Genomic DNA, 23,639 nt, shown 5'->3' with positions numbered 1-23,639 from the left:
GAATGGAATGGAATGGAACGGAATTCAATGGAATGTTATGGAACGGAATGGAATTCAATGGAATGGAATGGAATGGAATGGAATGGAATTCAATGGAATGGAATGGAATGGAATGGAACGGAATTCAATGGAATGTTATGGAACGGAATGGAATTCAATGGAATGGAATGGAATGGAATGGAATGGAATTCAATGGAATGGAATGGAATGGAATGGAATGGAATGGAATGGAATGGAATGGAATTCCATGGAATGGAATGGAATGGAATGGAATGGAATGGAATGGAATGGAATGGAATGGAATGGAATGGAATGGAATGGAATTCCATGGAATGGAATGGAATGGAATCGATTGGAATGGAATGGAATGGAATGGAATGGAATGGAATGGAATGGAATAGAATGGAATCAACCCGAGTAGAACGGAATGGAATGGAATGGAATGTAATGGAATGGAATGGAATGGAATGGAATGGAATGGAATGTACCAAAGTAGAACGGAATGGAATGGAATGGAATGGAATGGAATGGAATGGAATGGAATGTACCCGAGTAGAACGGAATTTAATGGAATGGAATGGATTGGAATGGAATGGAATGGAATGGAATGGAATGTAACCGAGTAGAACGGAATGGAATGTAATTGAATGGAATGTAACCGAGTTGAACGGAACGGAATGGAATGGAATGGAATGGAATGGAATGGAATGGAATTGAGTGCAATGCAATGCAATGGAATGCAATGGAATGGAAAGGAATGGAATGGAATTCAATGGAATGGAATGGAATGGAATGGAATTCTATGGAATGGAATGGAATGGAATTCAATGGAATGGAATGGAATGGAATGGAATGGAACGGAATTCTATGGAATGGAATGGAATGGATTGGAATGGAATGGAATGGAATGGAATGGAATGGAATGGAATGGACACCAGTAGAATGGAATGGAATGGAATGGAATGGAATGGAATGGAATGGAATGGAATTCAATGGAATGGAATGGAATGGAAAGGAATTCAATGGAATGGAATGGAATGGAATTCAATGGAATGGAATGGAATGGTATGGAATTCTATGGAATGGAATGGAGTGGAATCGAATGGAATCGAATGGAATCGAATGGAATGGAATGGAATAGAATGGAATCAACCCGAGTAGAACGGAACGGAACGCAACGGAACGGAACGGAACGGAACGGGACGGAACGGAACGGAATGGAATGGAATGGAACGGAATTCCATGGAATGGAATGGAATGGAATGGAATTCAATGGAATGGAATGGAATGGAATGGAATGGAATGGAATTCAATGGAATGGAATGGAATGGAATGGAATGGAATGGAATTCAATGGAATGGAATTCAATGGAATTCAATGGAATGGAATGCAATGGAATGGAATGGAATGGAATGGAATGGAATGGAATTCAATGGAATAGAATGGAATGGAATGGAATGGAAACGAATGGAATCGAATGGAATCGAATGGAATCGAATGGAATCGAATGGAATGGAATGGAATAGAATGGAATCAACCCGAGTAGAACGGAATGGAATGGAATGGAATGGAATGGAATGGAATGGAATGGAATGGAATGGAATGAAATGTTATGGAATGGAATGGAATGGAATTCAATGCAATTCAATTGAATGGAATGGAAGGGAATGGAATGGAGTGGAGTGGAGTGGAGTGGAGTGGAGTGGAGTGGAATGGAGTGGAATGGAATGGAATGGAATGGAATGGAATGGAATGGAATGGAATGGAATTCAATTTTATGGAATGGAAGGGAGTGGAATGGAGTGGAGTGGAGTGGAGTGGAGTGCAGTGGAGTGGAATGGAATGGAGTGGAATGGAATGGAATGGAATGGAATGGAATGGAATGGAATGGAATGGAATTCAATGGAGTGGAATGGAATGGAATGGAATGGAATGGAATGGAATGGAATTCAATGCAATGGAATGGAATGGAATCGAATGGAGTCAAATGGAATGGAATGGAATAGAATGGAATCAACCCGAGTAGAACGGAATGGAACGCAACGGAACGGAACGGAACGGAACGGAACGGAATGGAATGTAATGGAATGGAATGGAATGGAATGGAATGGAGCGGAATGGAATGCAATGGAATGGAATGGAATGGAATGGAATGGAATGGAATGGAATGGAATGGAGTCGAATGGAATCGAATGGAATGGAATGGAATAGAATGGAATCAACCCGAGTAGAACGGTACGGAACGGAACGGAACGGAACGGAACGGAATGGAATGATCAACCCGTGTAGAATGGAATGGAATGGAATTGAATAGAATGGAATCAACCCTAGTTGAACGGAACGGAACGCAACGGAACGGAACGGAACGGAACGGAATGGAATGGAATGGAAAGGAACGGAATTCAATGGAATGGAATGGAATGGAATGGAATTCTATGGAATGGAATGGAATTCAATGGAATGGAATGGAATGGAATGGAATGGAATGGAATGGAATGGAATGGAATTCAATGGAATGGAATGGAATGGAATGGAATGGAATTCAATGGAATGGAATGGAATGGAATGGAATGGAATGGAATGGAATGGAATCGAATGGAATCGAATGGAATCGAATGGAATCGAATGGAATCGAATGGAATGGAATGGAATAGAATGCAATCAACCCGAGTAGAATGGAATGGAATGGAATGGAATGGGATGGAATGGAATAGAATGGAATGGAATGGAATGGAATGGAATTCAAATGGAATGGAATGGAATGGAATTCTATGGAATGGAATGGAGTGGAATCGAATGGAATCGAATGGAATCGAATGGAATCGAATGGGATCGAATGGAATGGAATGGAATAGAATGGAATCAACCCGAGTAGAACGGAGCGGAACGCAACGGAACGGAACGGAACGGAACGGAACGGAAAGGATTGGAATGGAATGGAATGGAACGGAATTCAAAGGAATGGAATGGAACAGAAAGGAATTCAATGGAAAGGAATGGAATGGAATGGAATGGAATTCAATGGAATGGAATGGAATGGAATGGAATGGAATGGAATGGAATGGAATGGAACGGAATTCTATGGAAAGGAATGGAATGGAATTCAATGGAATGGAATGGAATGGAATGGAACGGAATTCAATGGAATGGAATGGAATGGAATGGAATTCAATGGAGTGGAATGGAATTCAATGGAATGGAATGGAATGGAATGGAATGGAATGGAATGGGATGGAATGGAATGGAATGGAATGGAATGGAATGGAATTCAAAGGAATGGAATGGAATGGAATGGAATGGAATGGAATGGAATGGAATGGAATGGAATGGAATGGAATGGAATGGAATCAACCCGAGTAGAACGGAACGGCACGCAACGGAACGGAACGGAACGGAACGGGACGGAACGGAACGGAATGGAATATAATGCAACGGAATTCAATGGAATGGAATGGAATGGAATGGAATTCAATGGAATCGAATGGAATCGAATGGAATCGATTGGAATCGAATGGAATCGAATAGAATGGAATGGAATAGAATTTAATCAACCCGAGTAGAGAGGAACGGAACGCAACGGAACGGAACGGAACGGAACGGGACGGAACGGAACGGAATGGAATGGAATGGAACGGAATTCAATTGAATGGAATGGAATGGAATGGAATTCAATGGAATGGAATGGAATGGAATGGAATGGAATTCAATGGAATGGAATGGAATGGAATGGAATGGAATGGAATGGAATGGAATGTACCAAAGTAGAACGGAATGGAATGGAATGGAATGGAATGCAATGGAATGGAATGGAATGGAATGGAATGGAATGGAATGGAATGGACACCAGTAGAATGGAATGGACTGGAATGGAATGGAATGGAATGGAATGGACAGGAGCAGAACGGAATGGAATGCAATGGAATGGAATGGAATGTACCGGAGCAGAACGGAATGGAATGAAATGGAAATGGAAAGGGAATGGAAATAGAACGGGAATGGAAATGGAACGGGAACGGAAATGGAACGGGAACGGAAATGGAACGGGAACGGAAATGGAACGGGAATGGAAATGGAACGGGAACGGAAACGGAACGAGAACGGAAATGGAGTGGGAACGGAAACGGAACGGGAACGGAAATGGAACGGGAATGGTAACGGAACGGGAATGGAAATGGAACGGGAATGGAAAAGGAACGGGAATGGAAATGGATCGGGAATGGAAATGGAACGGGAATGGTAATGGAACTGGAATGGAAATGGAACGGGAATGGAAAAGAAACGGGAATGGAAATGGAACGGGAATGGAAAAGGAATGGGAATGGAAATGGAATGGAATGGAATGGAATGGAATGGAATGGAATGTACCGGAGTGGAGTGGAGTGGAGTGGAGTGGAGTAGAGTGCACTGGAACGGAATGGAATGGAATGGAATGGAATGGAACGGAACGGAATGTACCCGAGAAGCACGGAATGGAATGGAATGGAATGGAATGGAATGGAATGGAATGGAATGTACCGGAGTGGAGTGGAGTGGAATGGAGTGGAGTGGAGTGGAGTGGAGTGGAATGGAATGGAATGGAATGGAATGGAATGGAATGCAATGGAATGCAATGGAATGGAAAGGAATGGAATGGAATGGAATGGAATGGAATGGAATGGAATGGAATGGACACCAGTAGAATGGAATGGAATGGAATGGAATGGAATGGAATGGAATGGAATGGAATGCAATGGAATGGAATGGAATGGAATGGACACCAGTAGAATGGAATGGAATGGAATGGAATGGAATGGAATGGAATGGAATGGAATGGAATCTACCCGAGTAGAACGGAATGGAACGGAATGGAATGGAATGGAATGGACAGGAGCAGAACGGAATGGAATGCAATGGAATGGAATGGAATGTACCCGAGCAGAACGGAATGGAATGAAATGGAAATGGAAAGGGAATGGAAATGGAACGGGAATGGAAATGGAACGGGAACGGAAACGGAACGAGAACGGAAATGGAACGGGAACGGAAACGGAACGGGAACGGAAATGGAACGGGAATGGTAACGGAACGGGAATGGAAATGGAACGGGAATGGAAATGGAACGGGAATGGAAATGGATCGGGAATGGAAATGGAACGGGAATGGTAATGGAACTGGAATGGAAATGGAACGGGAATGGAAAAGAAACGGGAATGGAAATGGAACGGGAATGGAAATGGAATGGTAATGGAAATGGAATGGAATGGAATGGAATGGAATGGAATGGAATGTACCGGAGTGGAGTGGAGTGGAGTGGAGTGGAGTAGAGTGCACTGGAACGGAATGGAATGGAATGGAATGGAATGGAATGGAATGGAACGGAACGGAATGTACCTGAGAAGCACGGAATGGAATGGAATGGAATGGAATGGAATGGAATGGAATGTACCGGAGTGGAGTGGAGTGGAATGGAGTGGAGTGGAGTGGAGTGGAGTGGAATGGAATGGAATGGAATGGAATGGAATGCAGTGGAATGCAATGGAATGGAAAGGAATGGAATGGAATGGAATGGAATGGAATGGAATGGAATGGAATGGAATGGACACCAGTAGAATGGAATGGAATGGAATGGAATGGAATGGAATGGAATGGAATGGAATGGAATGGAATTCAATGGAATGGAATGGAATGGAATGGAATTCTATGGAATGGAATGGAATGGAATTCAATGGAATGGAATGGAATGGAATGGAATGGAATGGAATTCTATGGAATGGAATGGAATGGAATGGAATGGAATGGAATGGAATGGAATGGAATGGAATGGAATGGACACCAGTAGAATGGAATGGAATGGAATGGAATGGAATGGAATTCAATGGAATGGAATGGAATGGAAAGGAATTCAATGGAATGGAATGGAATGGAATTCTATGGAATGGAATGGAATGGAATGGAATTCTATGGAATGGAATGGAGTGGAATCGAATGGAATCGAATGGAATCGAATGGAATGGAATGGAATAGAATGGAATCAACCCGAGTAGAACGGAACGGAACGCAACGGAACGGAACGGAACGGAACGGGACGGAACGGAACGGAATGGAATGGAATGGAACGGAATTCCATGGAATGGAATGGAATGGAATGGAATTCAATGGAATGGAATGGAATGGAATGGAATGGAATGGAATTCAATGGAATGGAATTCAATGGAATTCAATGGAATGGAATGCAATGGAATGGAATGGAATGGAATGGAATGGAATGGAATTCAATGGAATAGAATGGAATGGAATGGAATGGAAACGAATGGAATCGAATGGAATCGAATGGAATCGAATGGAATCGAATGGAATGGAATGGAATAGAATGGAATCAACCCGAGTAGAACGGAATGGAATGGAATGGAATGGAATGGAATGGAATGGAATGGAATGGAATGGAATGAAATGTTATGGAATGGAATGGAATGGAATTCAATGCAATTCAATTGAATGGAATGGAAGGGAATGGAATGGAGTGGAGTGGAGTGGAGTGGAGTGGAGTGGAATGGAATGGAGTGGAATGGAATGGAATGGAATGGAATGGAATGGAATGGAATGGAATTCAATTTTATGGAATGGAAGGGAGTGGAATGGAGTGGAGTGGAGTGGAGTGGAGTGCAGTGGAGTGGAATGGAATGGAGTGGAATGGAATGGAATGGAATGGAATGGAATGGAATGGAATGGAATGGAATTCAATGGAGTGGAATGGAATGGAATGGAATGGAATGGAATGGAATGGAATTCAATGCAATGGAATGGAATGGAATCGAATGGAGTCAAATGGAATGGAATGGAATAGAATGGAATCAACCCGAGTAGAACGGAATGGAACGCAACGGAACGGAACGGAACGGAACGGAACGGAATGGAATGTAATGGAATGGAATGGAATGGAATGGAATGGAGCGGAATGGAATGCAATGGAATGGAATGGAATGGAATGGAATGGAATGCAATGGAATGGAGTCGAATGGAATCGAATGGAATGGAATGGAATAGAATGGAATCAACCCGAGTAGAACGGTACGGAACGGAACGGAACGGAACGGAACGGAATGGAATGATCAACCCGTGTAGAATGGAATGGAATGGAATTGAATAGAATGGAATCAACCCTAGTTGAACGGAACGGAACGCAACGGAACGGAACGGAACGGAACGGAATGGAATGGAATGGAAAGGAACGGAATTCAATGGAATGGAATGGAATGGAATGGAATTCTATGGAATGGAATGGAATTCAATGGAATGGAATGGAATGGAATGGAATGGAATGGAATGGAATGGAATGGAATGGAATGGAATTCAATGGAATGGAATGGAATGGAATGGAATGGAATTCAATGGAATGGAATGGAATGGAATGGAATGGAATGGAATGGAATGGAATGGAATCGAATGGAATCGAATGGAATCGAATGGAATCGAATGGAATCGAATGGAATGGAATGGAATAGAATGCAATCAACCCGAGTAGAATGGAATGGAATGGAATGGAATGGGATGGAATGGAATAGAATGGAATGGAATGGAATGGAATGGAATTCAAATGGAATGGAATGGAATGGAATTCTATGGAATGGAATGGAGTGGAATCGAATGGAATCGAATGGAATCGAATGGAATCGAATGGGATCGAATGGAATGGAATGGAATAGAATGGAATCAACCCGAGTAGAACGGAGCGGAACGCAACGGAACGGAACGGAATGGAAAGGATTGGAATGGAATGGAATGGAACGGAATTCAAAGGAATGGAATGGAACAGAATGGAATTCAATGGAAAGGAATGGAATGGAATGGAATGGAATTCAATGGAATGGAATGGAATGGAATGGAATGGAATGGAATGGAATGGAATGGAATGGAACGGAATTCTATGGAAAGGAATGGAATGGAATTCAATGGAATGGAATGGAATGGAATGGAACGGAATTCAATGGAATGGAATGGAATGGAATGGAATTCAATGGAATGGAATGGAATTCAATGGAATGGAATGGAATGGAATGGAATGGAATGGAATGGGATGGAATGGAATGGAATGGAATGGAATGGAATGGAATTCAAAGGAATGGAATGGAATGGAATGGAATGGAATGGAATTCAATGGAATGGAATGGAGTGGAATCGAATGGAATCGAATGGAATCGAATGAGATCGAATGGAATGGAATGGCATAGAATGGAATCAACCCGAGTAGAACGGAATGGAATGGAATGGAATGGAATGGAATGGAATGGAATGGAATTCAATGGAATGGAATGGAATGGAATGGAATGGAATGGAATGGAATGGAATGGAATCAACCCGAGTAGAACGGAATGGCACGCAACGGAACGGAACGGAACGGAACGGGACGGAACGGAACGGAATGGAATATAATGCAACGGAATTCAATGGAATGGAATGGAATGGAATGGAATTCAATGGAATCGAATGGAATCGAATGGAATCGATTGGAATCGAATGGAATCGAATAGAATGGAATGGAATAGAATTTAATCAACCCGAGTAGAGAGGAACGGAACGCAACGGAACGGAACGGAACGGAACGGGACGGAACGGAACGGAATGGAATGGAATGGAACGGAATTCAATTGAATGGAATGGAATGGAATGGAATTCAATGGAATGGAATGGAATGGAATGGAATGGAATTCAATGGAATGGAATGGAATGGAATGGAATGGAATGGAATGGAATGGAATGGAATGGAATGGAATGGAATGGAATGGAATTCAATGGAATGGAATGGAGTGGAATGGAATGGAATCGAATGGAATTGAATGGAATCGAATGGAATCAAATGGGATCGAATGGAATGGAATGGAATAGAATGGAATCAACCCGAGTAGAACGGAATGGAATGGAATGGAATGGAATGGAACGGAATTCAATGGAATGTTATGGAACGGAATGGAATTCAATGGAATGGAATGGAATGGAATGGAATGGAATTCAATGGAATGGAATGGAATGGAATGGAACGGAATTCAATGGAATGTTATGGAACGGAATGGAATTCAATGGAATGGAATGGAATGGAATGGAATGGAATTCAATGGAATGGAATGGAATGGAATGGAATGGAATGGAATGGAATGGAATGGAATTCCATGGAATGGAATGGAATGGAATGGAATGGAATGGAATGGAATGGAATGGAATGGAATGGAATGGAATGGAATGGAATTCCATGGAATGGAATGGAATGGAATCGATTGGAATGGAATGGAATGGAATGGAATGGAATGGAATGGAATGGAATAGAATGGAATCAACCCGAGTAGAACGGAATGGAATGGAATGGAATGTAATGGAATGGAATGGAATGGAATGGAATGGAATGGAATGTACCAAAGTAGAACGGAATGGAATGGAATGGAATGGAATGGAATGGAATGGAATGGAATGTACCCGAGTAGAACGGAATTTAATGGAATGGAATGGATTGGAATGGAATGGAATGGAATGGAATGGAATGTAACCGAGTAGAACGGAATGGAATGTAATTGAATGGAATGTAACCGAGTTGAACGGAACGGAATGGAATGGAATGGAATGGAATGGAATGGAATGGAATTGAGTGCAATGCAATGCAATGGAATGCAATGGAATGGAAAGGAATGGAATGGAATTCAATGGAATGGAATGGAATGGAATGGAATTCTATGGAATGGAATGGAATGGAATTCAATGGAATGGAATGGAATGGAATGGAATGGAACGGAATTCTATGGAATGGAATGGAATGGATTGGAATGGAATGGAATGGAATGGAATGGAATGGAATGGAATGGACACCAGTAGAATGGAATGGAATGGAATGGAATGGAATGGAATGGAATGGAATGGAATTCAATGGAATGGAATGGAATGGAAAGGAATTCAATGGAATGGAATGGAATGGAATTCAATGGAATGGAATGGAATGGTATGGAATTCTATGGAATGGAATGGAGTGGAATCGAATGGAATCGAATGGAATCGAATGGAATGGAATGGAATAGAATGGAATCAACCCGAGTAGAACGGAACGGAACGCAACGGAACGGAACGGAACGGAACGGGACGGAACGGAACGGAATGGAATGGAATGGAACGGAATTCCATGGAATGGAATGGAATGGAATGGAATTCAATGGAATGGAATGGAATGGAATGGAATGGAATGGAATTCAATGGAATGGAATGGAATGGAATGGAATGGAATGGAATTCAATGGAATGGAATTCAATGGAATTCAATGGAATGGAATGCAATGGAATGGAATGGAATGGAATGGAATGGAATGGAATTCAATGGAATAGAATGGAATGGAATGGAATGGAAACGAATGGAATCGAATGGAATCGAATGGAATCGAATGGAATCGAATGGAATGGAATGGAATAGAATGGAATCAACCCGAGTAGAACGGAATGGAATGGAATGGAATGGAATGGAATGGAATGGAATGGAATGGAATGGAATGAAATGTTATGGAATGGAATGGAATGGAATTCAATGCAATTCAATTGAATGGAATGGAAGGGAATGGAATGGAGTGGAGTGGAGTGGAGTGGAGTGGAGTGGAGTGGAATGGAGTGGAATGGAATGGAATGGAATGGAATGGAATGGAATGGAATGGAATGGAATTCAATTTTATGGAATGGAAGGGAGTGGAATGGAGTGGAGTGGAGTGGAGTGGAGTGCAGTGGAGTGGAATGGAATGGAGTGGAATGGAATGGAATGGAATGGAATGGAATGGAATGGAATGGAATGGAATTCAATGGAGTGGAATGGAATGGAATGGAATGGAATGGAATGGAATGGAATTCAATGCAATGGAATGGAATGGAATCGAATGGAGTCAAATGGAATGGAATGGAATAGAATGGAATCAACCCGAGTAGAACGGAATGGAACGCAACGGAACGGAACGGAACGGAACGGAACGGAATGGAATGTAATGGAATGGAATGGAATGGAATGGAATGGAGCGGAATGGAATGCAATGGAATGGAATGGAATGGAATGGAATGGAATGGAATGGAATGGAATGGAGTCGAATGGAATCGAATGGAATGGAATGGAATAGAATGGAATCAACCCGAGTAGAACGGTACGGAACGGAACGGAACGGAACGGAACGGAATGGAATGATCAACCCGTGTAGAATGGAATGGAATGGAATTGAATAGAATGGAATCAACCCTAGTTGAACGGAACGGAACGCAACGGAACGGAACGGAACGGAACGGAATGGAATGGAATGGAAAGGAACGGAATTCAATGGAATGGAATGGAATGGAATGGAATTCTATGGAATGGAATGGAATTCAATGGAATGGAATGGAATGGAATGGAATGGAATGGAATGGAATGGAATGGAATTCAATGGAATGGAATGGAATGGAATGGAATGGAATTCAATGGAATGGAATGGAATGGAATGGAATGGAATGGAATGGAATGGAATCGAATGGAATCGAATGGAATCGAATGGAATCGAATGGAATCGAATGGAATGGAATGGAATAGAATGCAATCAACCCGAGTAGAATGGAATGGAATGGAATGGAATGGGATGGAATGGAATAGAATGGAATGGAATGGAATGGAATGGAATTCAAATGGAATGGAATGGAATGGAATTCTATGGAATGGAATGGAGTGGAATCGAATGGAATCGAATGGAATCGAATGGAATCGAATGGGATCGAATGGAATGGAATGGAATAGAATGGAATCAACCCGAGTAGAACGGAGCGGAACGCAACGGAACGGAACGGAACGGAACGGAACGGAAAGGATTGGAATGGAATGGAATGGAACGGAATTCAAAGGAATGGAATGGAACAGAAAGGAATTCAATGGAAAGGAATGGAATGGAATGGAATGGAATTCAATGGAATGGAATGGAATGGAATGGAATGGAATGGAATGGAATGGAATGGAACGGAATTCTATGGAAAGGAATGGAATGGAATTCAATGGAATGGAATGGAATGGAATGGAACGGAATTCAATGGAATGGAATGGAATGGAATGGAATTCAATGGAGTGGAATGGAATTCAATGGAATGGAATGGAATGGAATGGAATGGAATGGAATGGGATGGAATGGAATGGAATGGAATGGAATGGAATGGAATTCAAAGGAATGGAATGGAATGGAATGGAATGGAATGGAATGGAATGGAATGGAATGGAATGGAATGGAATGGAATGGAATCAACCCGAGTAGAACGGAACGGCACGCAACGGAACGGAACGGAACGGAACGGGACGGAACGGAACGGAATGGAATATAATGCAACGGAATTCAATGGAATGGAATGGAATGGAATGGAATTCAATGGAATCGAATGGAATCGAATGGAATCGATTGGAATCGAATGGAATCGAATAGAATGGAATGGAATAGAATTTAATCAACCCGAGTAGAGAGGAACGGAACGCAACGGAACGGAACGGAACGGAACGGGACGGAACGGAACGGAATGGAATGGAATGGAACGGAATTCAATTGAATGGAATGGAATGGAATGGAATTCAATGGAATGGAATGGAATGGAATGGAATGGAATTCAATGGAATGGAATGGAATGGAATGGAATGGAATGGAATGGAATGGAATGTACCAAAGTAGAACGGAATGGAATGGAATGGAATGGAATGCAATGGAATGGAATGGAATGGAATGGAATGGAATGGAATGGAATGGACACCAGTAGAATGGAATGGACTGGAATGGAATGGAATGGAATGGAATGGACAGGAGCAGAACGGAATGGAATGCAATGGAATGGAATGGAATGTACCGGAGCAGAACGGAATGGAATGAAATGGAAATGGAAAGGGAATGGAAATAGAACGGGAATGGAAATGGAACGGGAACGGAAATGGAACGGGAACGGAAATGGAACGGGAACGGAAATGGAACGGGAATGGAAATGGAACGGGAACGGAAACGGAACGAGAACGGAAATGGAGTGGGAACGGAAACGGAACGGGAACGGAAATGGAACGGGAATGGTAACGGAACGGGAATGGAAATGGAACGGGAATGGAAAAGGAACGGGAATGGAAATGGATCGGGAATGGAAATGGAACGGGAATGGTAATGGAACTGGAATGGAAATGGAACGGGAATGGAAAAGAAACGGGAATGGAAATGGAACGGGAATGGAAAAGGAATGGGAATGGAAATGGAATGGAATGGAATGGAATGGAATGGAATGGAATGTACCGGAGTGGAGTGGAGTGGAGTGGAGTGGAGTAGAGTGCACTGGAACGGAATGGAATGGAATGGAATGGAATGGAACGGAACGGAATGTACCCGAGAAGCACGGAATGGAATGGAATGGAATGGAATGGAATGGAATGGAATGGAATGTACCGGAGTGGAGTGGAGTGGAATGGAGTGGAGTGGAGTGGAGTGGAGTGGAATGGAATGGAATGGAATGGAATGGAATGGAATGCAATGGAATGCAATGGAATGGAAAGGAATGGAATGGAATGGAATGGAATGGAATGGAATGGAATGGAATGGACACCAGTAGAATGGAATGGAATGGAATGGAATGGAATGGAATGGAATGGAATGGAATGCAATGGAATGGAATGGAATGGAATGGACACCAGTAGAATGGAATGGAATGGAATGGAATGGAATGGAATGGAATGGAATGGAATGGAATCTACCCGAGTAGAACGGAATGGAACGGAATGGAATGGAATGGAATGGACAGGAGCAGAACGGAATGGAATGCAATGGAATGGAATGGAATGTACCCGAGCAGAACGGAATGGAATGAAATGGAAATGGAAAGGGAATGGAAATGGAACGGGAATGGAAATGGAACGGGAACGGAAACGGAACGAGAACGGAAATGGAACGGGAACGGAAACGGAACGGGAACGGAAATGGAACGGGAATGGTAACGGAACGGGAATGGAAATGGAACGGGAATGGAAATGGAACGGGAATGGAAATGGATCGGGAATGGAAATGGAACGGGAATGGTAATGGAACTGGAATGGAAATGGAACGGGAATGGAAAAGAAACGGGAATGGAAATGGAACGGGAATGGAAATGGAATGGTAATGGAAATGGAATGGAATGGAATGGAATGGAATGGAATGGAATGTACCGGAGTGGAGTGGAGTGGAGTGGAGTGGAGTAGAGTGCACTGGAACGGAATGGAATGGAATGGAATGGAATGGAATGGAATGGAACGGAACGGAATGTACCTGAGAAGCACGGAATGGAATGGAATGGAATGGAATGGAATGGAATGGAATGTACCGGAGTGGAGTGGAGTGGAATGGAGTGGAGTGGAGTGGAGTGGAGTGGAATGGAATGGAATGGAATGGAATGGAATGCAGTGGAATGCAATGGAATGGAAAGGAATGGAATGGAATGGAATGGAATGGAATGGAATGGAATGGAATGGAATGGACACCAGTAGAATGGAATGGAATGGAATGGAATGGAATGGAATGGAATGGAATGGAATGGAATGGAATTCAATGGAATGGAATGGAATGGAATGGAATTCTATGGAATGGAATGGAATGGAATTCAATGGAATGGAATGGAATGGAATGGAATGGAATGGAATTCTATGGAATGGAATGGAATGGAATGGAATGGAATGGAATGGAATGGAATGGAATGGAATGGAATGGACACCAGTAGAATGGAATGGAATGGAATGGAATGGAATGGAATTCAATGGAATGGAATGGAATGGAAAGGAATTCAATGGAATGGAATGGAATGGAATTCTATGGAATGGAATGGAATGGAATGGAATTCTATGGAATGGAATGGAGTGGAATCGAATGGAATCGAATGGAATCGAATGGAATGGAATGGAATAGAATGGAATCAACCCGAGTAGAACGGAACGGAACGCAACGGAACGGAACGGAACGGAACGGGACGGAACGGAACGGAATGGAATGGAATGGAACGGAATTCCATGGAATGGAATGGAATGGAATGGAATTCAATGGAATGGAATGGAATGGAATGGAATGGAATGGAATTCAATGGAATGGAATTCAATGGAATTCAATGGAATGGAATGCAATGGAATGGAATGGAATGGAATGGAATGGAATGGAATTCAATGGAATAGAATGGAATGGAATGGAATGGAAACGAATGGAATCGAATGGAATCGAATGGAATCGAATGGAATCGAATGGAATGGAATGGAATAGAATGGAATCAACCCGAGTAGAACGGAATGGAATGGAATGGAATGGAATGGAATGGAATGGAATGGAATGGAATGGAATGAAATGTTATGGAATGGAATGGAATGGAATTCAATGCAATTCAATTGAATGGAATGGAAGGGAATGGAATGGAGTGGAGTGGAGTGGAGTGGAGTGGAGTGGAATGGAATGGAGTGGAATGGAATGGAATGGAATGGAATGGAATGGAATGGAATGGAATTCAATTTTATGGAATGGAAGGGAGTGGAATGGAGTGGAGTGGAGTGGAGTGGAGTGCAGTGGAGTGGAATGGAATGGAGTGGAATGGAATGGAATGGAATGGAATGGAATGGAATGGAATGGAATGGAATTCAATGGAGTGGAATGGAATGGAATGGAATGGAATGGAATGGAATGGAATTCAATGCAATGGAATGGAATGGAATCGAATGGAGTCAAATGGAATGGAATGGAATAGAATGGAATCAACCCGAGTAGAACGGAATGGAACGCAACGGAACGGAACGGAACGGAACGGAACGGAATGGAATGTAATGGAATGGAATGGAATGGAATGGAATGGAGCGGAATGGAATGCAATGGAATGGAATGGAATGGAATGGAATGGAATGCAATGGAATGGAGTCGAATGGAATCGAATGGAATGGAATGGAATAGAATGGAATCAACCCGAGTAGAACGGTACGGAACGGAACGGAACGGAACGGAACGGAATGGAATGATCAACCCGTGTAGAATGGAATGGAATGGAATTGAATAGAATGGAATCAACCCTAGTTGAACGGAACGGAACGCAACGGAACGGAACGGAACGGAACGGAATGGAATGGAATGGAAAGGAACGGAATTCAATGGAATGGAATGGAATGGAATGGAATTCTATGGAATGGAATGGAATTCAATGGAATGGAATGGAATGGAATGGAATGGAATGGAATGGAATGGAATGGAATGGAATGGAATTCAATGGAATGGAATGGAATGGAATGGAATGGAATTCAATGGAATGGAATGGAATGGAATGGAATGGAATGGAATGGAATGGAATGGAATCGAATGGAATCGAATGGAATCGAATGGAATCGAATGGAATCGAATGGAATGGAATGGAATAGAATGCAATCAACCCGAGTAGAATGGAATGGAATGGAATGGAATGGGATGGAATGGAATAGAATGGAATGGAATGGAATGGAATGGAATTCAAATGGAATGGAATGGAATGGAATTCTATGGAATGGAATGGAGTGGAATCGAATGGAATCGAATGGAATCGAATGGAATCGAATGGGATCGAATGGAATGGAATGGAATAGAATGGAATCAACCCGAGTAGAACGGAGCGGAACGCAACGGAACGGAACGGAATGGAAAGGATTGGAATGGAATGGAATGGAACGGAATTCAAAGGAATGGAATGGAACAGAATGGAATTCAATGGAAAGGAATGGAATGGAATGGAATGGAATTCAATGGAATGGAATGGAATGGAATGGAATGGAATGGAATGGAATGGAATGGAATGGAACGGAATTCTATGGAAAGGAATGGAATGGAATTCAATGGAATGGAATGGAATGGAATGGAACGGAATTCAATGGAATGGAATGGAATGGAATGGAATTCAATGGAATGGAATGGAATTCAATGGAATGGAATGGAATGGAATGGAATGGAATGGAATGGGATGGAATGGAATGGAATGGAATGGAATGGAATGGAATTCAAAGGAATGGAATGGAATGGAATGGAATGGAATGGAATTCAATGGAATGGAATGGAGTGGAATCGAATGGAATCGAATGGAATCGAATGAGATCGAATGGAATGGAATGGCATAGAATGGAATCAACCCGAGTAGAACGGAATGGAATGGAATGGAATGGAATGGAATGGAATGGAATGGAATTCAATGGAATGGAATGGAATGGAATGGAATGGAATGGAATGGAATGGAATGGAATCAACCCGAGTAGAACGGAATGGCACGCAACGGAACGGAACGGAACGGAACGGGACGGAACGGAACGGAATGGAATATAATGCAACGGAATTCAATGGAATGGAATGGAATGGAATGGAATTCAATGGAATCGAATGGAATCGAATGGAATCGATTGGAATCGAATGGAATCGAATAGAATGGAATGGAATAGAATTTAATCAACCCGAGTAGAGAGGAACGGAACGCAACGGAACGGAACGGAACGGAACGGGACGGAACGGAACGGAATGGAATGGAATGGAACGGAATTCAATTGAATGGAATGGAATGGAATGGAATTCAATGGAATGGAATGGAATGGAATGGAATGGAATTCAATGGAATGGAATGGAATGGAATGGAATGGAATGGAATGGAATGGAATGGAATGGAATGGAATGGAATGGAATGGAATGGAATGGAATTCAATGGAATGGAATGGAGTGGAATGGAATGGAATCGAATGGAATTGAATGGAATCGAATGGAATCAAATGGGATCGAATGGAATGGAATGGAATAGAATGGAATCAACCCGAGTAGAACGGAATGGAATGGAATGGAATGGAATGGAACGGAATTCAATGGAATGTTATGGAACGGAATGGAATTCAATGGAATGGAATGGAATGGAATGGAATGGAATTCAATGGAATGGAATGGAATGGAATGGAACGGAATTCAATGGAATGTTATGGAACGGAATGGAATTCAATGGAATGGAATGGAATGGAATGGAATGGAATTCAATGGAATGGAATGGAATGGAATGGAATGGAATGGAATGGAATGGAATGGAATTCCATGGAATGGAATGGAATGGAATGGAATGGAATGGAATGGAATGGAATGGAATGGAATGGAATGGAATGGAATGGAATAGAATGGAATCAACCCGAGTAGAACGGAATGGAATGGAATGGAATGTAATGGAATGGAATGGAATGGAATGGAATGGAATGGAATGTACCAAAGTAGAACGGAATGGAATGGAATGGAATGGAATGGAATGGAATGGAATGGAATGTACCCGAGTAGAACGGAATTTAATGGAATGGAATGGATTGGAATGGAATGGAATGGAATGGAATGGAATGTAACCGAGTAGAACGGAATGGAATGTAATTGAATGGAATGTAACCGAGTTGAACGGAACGGAATGGAATGGAATGGAATGGAATGGAATGGAATGGAATTGAGTGCAATGCAATGCAATGGAATGCAATGGAATGGAAAGGAATGGAATGGAATTCAATGGAATGGAATGGAATGGAATGGAATTCTATGGAATGGAATGGAATGGAATTCAATGGAATGGAATGGAATGGAATGGAATGGAATGGAATTCTATGGAATGGAATGGAATGGATTGGAATGGAATGGAATGGAATGGAATGGAATGGAATGGAATGGAATGGACACCAGTAGAATGGAATGGAATGGAATGGAATGGAATGGAATGGAATGGAATGGAATGGAATTCAATGGAATGGAATGGAATGGAAAGGAATTCAATGGAATGGAATGGAATGGAATTCAATGGAATGGAATGGAATGGTATGGAATTCTATGGAATGGAATGGAGTGGAATCGAATGGAATCGAATGGAATCGAATGGAATGGAATGGAATAGAATGGAATCAACCCGAGTAGAACGGAACGGAACGCAACGGAACGGAACGGAACGGAACGGGACGGAACGGAACGGAATGGAATGGAATGGAACGGAATTCCATGGAATGGAATGGAATGGAATGGAATTCAATGGAATGGAATGGAATGGAATGGAATGGAATGGAATTCAATGGAATGGAATGGAATGGAATGGAATGGAATGGAATTCAATGGAATGGAATTCAATGGAATTCAATGGAATGGAATGCAATGGAATGGAATGGAATGGAATGGAATGGAATGGAATTCAATGGAATAGAATGGAATGGAATGGAATGGAAACGAATGGAATCGAATGGAATCGAATGGAATCGAATGGAATCGAATGGAATGGAATGGAATAGAATGGAATCAACCCGAGTAGAACGGAATGGAATGGAATGGAATGGAATGGAATGGAATGGAATGGAATGGAATGGAATGAAATGTTATGGAATGGAATGGAATGGAATTCAATGCAATTCAATTGAATGGAATGGAAGGGAATGGAATGGAGTGGAGTGGAGTGGAGTGGAGTGGAGTGGAGTGGAATGGAGTGGAATGGAATGGAATGGAATGGAATGGAATGGAATGGAATGGAATGGAATTCAATTTTATGGAATGGAAGGGAGTGGAATGGAGTGGAGTGGAGTGGAGTGGAGTGCAGTGGAGTGGAATGGAATGGAGTGGAATGGAATGGAATGGAATGGAATGGAATGGAATGGAATGGAATGGAATTCAATGGAGTGGAATGGAATGGAATGGAATGGAATGGAATGGAATGGAATTCAATGCAATGGAATGGAATGGAATCGAATGGAGTCAAATGGAATGGAATGGAATAGAATGGAATCAACCCGAGTAGAACGGAATGGAACGCAACGGAACGGAACGGAACGGAACGGAACGGAATGGAATGTAATGGAATGGAATGGAATGGAATGGAATGGAGCGGAATGGAATGCAATGGAATGGAATGGAATGGAATGGAATGGAATGGAATGGAATGGAATGGAGTCGAATGGAATCGAATGGAATGGAATGGAATAGAATGGAATCAACCCGAGTAGAACGGTACGGAACGGAACGGAACGGAACGGAACGGAATGGAATGATCAACCCGTGTAGAATGGAATGGAATGGAATTGAATAGAATGGAATCAACCCTAGTTGAACGGAACGGAACGCAACGGAACGGAACGGAACGGAACGGAATGGAATGGAATGGAAAGGAACGGAATTCAATGGAATGGAATGGAATGGAATGGAATTCTATGGAATGGAATGGAATTCAATGGAATGGAATGGAATGGAATGGAATGGAATGGAATGGAATGGAATGGAATGGAATTCAATGGAATGGAATGGAATGGAATGGAATGGAATTCAATGGAATGGAATGGAATGGAATGGAATGGAATGGAATGGAATGGAATCGAATGGAATCGAATGGAATCGAATGGAATCGAATGGAATCGAATGGAATGGAATGGAATAGAATGGAATCAACCCGAGTAGAACGGAGCGGAACCCAACGGAACGGAACGGAACGGAACGGGACGGAACGGAACGGAATGGAATGGAATGGAACGGAATTCCATGGAATTCCATGGAATGGAATGGAATGGAATGGAATTCGATGGAATGGAATGGAATGGATTGGAATGGAATGGAATAGAATGGAATTAACCCGAGTAGAACGGAACGGAACACAACGAAACGGAACGGAACGCAACGGAACGGAACGGAACGGAACGGAACGGAACGGAATGGAATGGAACGGAATTCAATGGAATGGAATGGAATGGAATGGAATTCTATGGAATGGAATGGAATGGAATGGAATGGAATGGAATGGAATGGAATGGAATTCCATGGAATGGAATGGAATGGAATGGAATGGAATGGAATTGAATGGAATCGAATGGAATCAAATGGGATCGAATGGAATGGAATGGAATAGAATGGAATCAACCCGAGTAGAACGGAATGGAATGGAATGGAATGGAATGGGATGGAATGGAATGGAATGGAATGGAATGGAACGGAATTCAATGGAATGGAATGGCATGGAATGGAATGGAATGGAATGGAATGGAATGGAATTCAATGGAATGGAATGGAACGGAATGGAATTCAATGGAATGGAATGGAATGGAATGGAATGGAATGGAATGGAATGGAATGGAATTCCATGGAATGGAATGGAATGGAATGGAATTCTATGGAATGGAATGGAATGGAATGGAATTCCATGGAATGGAATGGAATGGAATGGAATTCAATGGAATGGAATGGAATGGAATCGAATGGAATGGAATGGAATGGAATGGAATCGAATGGAATGGAATGGAATGGAATGAAATGGAATGGAATGGAATAGAATGGAATCAACCTGAGTAGAACGGAATGGAATGGAATGGAATGGAATGGAATGGAATGGAATGGAATGGAATGGAATGTACCAAAGTAGAACGGAATGGAATGGAATGGAATGGAATGGAATGGAATGGAATGGAATGGAATGGAATGGAATGGAATGTACACGAGTAGAACGGAATGGAATGGAATGGAATGGATTGGAATGGAATGGAATGGAATGGAATGGAATGTAACCGAGTAGAACGGAATGGAATGTAATTGAATGGAATGTAACCGAGTTGAACGGAACGGAATGGAATGGAATGGAATGGAATGGAATGGAATGGAATGGAATGGAATTGAGTGCAATGCAATGCAATGGAATGCAATGGAATGGAAAGGAATGGAATGGAATGGAATGGAATCTACCCGAGTAGAACGGAATGGAATGGAATTGAATGGAATGTAATCGAGTAGAACGGAACGGAATGGAATGGAATGGAATGGAATGCAATGGAATGGAATGGAATGCAATGGAATGGAATGGAATGGAATGGACACCAGTAGAATGGAATGGAATGGAATGGAATGGAATGGAATGGAATGGAATGGAATGGAATCTACCCGAGTAGAACGGAATGGAACGGAATGGAATGGAATGGAATGGACAGGAGCAGAACGGAATGGAATGCAATGGAATGGAATGGAATGTACCCGAGCAGAACGGAATGGAATGAAATGGAAATGGAAAGGGAATGGAAATGGAACGGGAATGGAAATGGAACGGGAACGGAAACGGAACGAGAACGGAAATGGAACGGGAACGGAAACGGAACGGGAACGGAAATGGAACGGGAATGGTAACGGAACGGGAATGGAAATGGAACGGGAATGGAAATGGAACGGGAATGGAAATGGATCGGGAATGGAAATGGAACGGGAATGGTAATGGAACTGGAATGGAAATGGAACGGGAATGGAAAAGAAACGGGAATGGAAATGGAACGGGAATGGAAATGGAATGGTAATGGAAATGGAATGGAATGGAATGGAATGGAATGGAATGGAATGTACCGGAGTGGAGTGGAGTGGAGTGGAGTGGAGTAGAGTGCACTGGAACGGAATGGAATGGAATGGAATGGAATGGAATGGAATGGAACGGAACGGAATGTACCTGAGAAGCACGGAATGGAATGGAATGGAATGGAATGGAATGGAATGGAATGTACCGGAGTGGAGTGGAGTGGAATGGAGTGGAGTGGAGTGGAGTGGAGTGGAATGGAATGGAATGGAATGGAATGGAATGCAGTGGAATGCAATGGAATGGAAAGGAATGGAATGGAATGGAATGGAATGGAATGGAATGGAATGGAATGGAATGGACACCAGTAGAATGGAATGGAATGGAATGGAATGGAATGGAATGGAATGGAATGGAATGGAATGGAATGGAATTCAATGGAATGGAATGGAATGGAATGGAATTCTATGGAATGGAATGGAATGGAATTCAATGGAATGGAATGGAATGGAATGGAATGGAATGGAATTCTATGGAATGGAATGGAATGGAATGGAATGGAATGGAATGGAATGGAATGGAATGGAATGGAATGGAATGGACACCAGTAGAATGGAATGGAATGGAATGGAATGGAATGGAATTCAATGGAATGGAATGGAATGGAAAGGAATTCAATGGAATGGAATGGAATGGAATTCTATGGAATGGAATGGAATGGAATGGAATTCTATGGAATGGAATGGAGTGGAATCGAATGGAATCGAATGGAATCGAATGGAATGGAATGGAATAGAATGGAATCAACCCGAGTAGAACGGAACGGAACGCAACGGAACGGAACGGAACGGAACGGGACGGAACGGAACGGAATGGAATGGAATGGAACGGAATTCCATGGAATGGAATGGAATGGAATGGAATTCAATGGAATGGAATGGAATGGAATGGAATGGAATGGAATTCAATGGAATGGAATTCAATGGAATTCAATGGAATGGAATGCAATGGAATGGAATGGAATGGAATGGAATGGAATGGAATTCAATGGAATAGAATGGAATGGAATGGAATGGAAACGAATGGAATCGAATGGAATCGAATGGAATCGAATGGAATCGAATGGAATGGAATGGAATAGAATGGAATCAACCCGAGTAGAACGGAATGGAATGGAATGGAATGGAATGGAATGGAATGGAATGGAATGGAATGGAATGGAATGAAATGTTATGGAATGGAATGGAATGGAATTCAATGCAATTCAATTGAATGGAATGGAAGGGAATGGAATGGAGTGGAGTGGAGTGGAGTGGAGTGGAGTGGAATGGAATGGAGTGGAATGGAATGGAATGGAAT

This window comes from Gorilla gorilla, chromosome 18, assembly GCF_029281585.2.
Source record: "Gorilla gorilla gorilla isolate KB3781 chromosome 18, NHGRI_mGorGor1-v2.1_pri, whole genome shotgun sequence".
Taxonomy (NCBI): Eukaryota; Metazoa; Chordata; class Mammalia; order Primates; family Hominidae; genus Gorilla; species Gorilla gorilla.
This window is presented reverse-complemented; position numbering follows the sequence as displayed.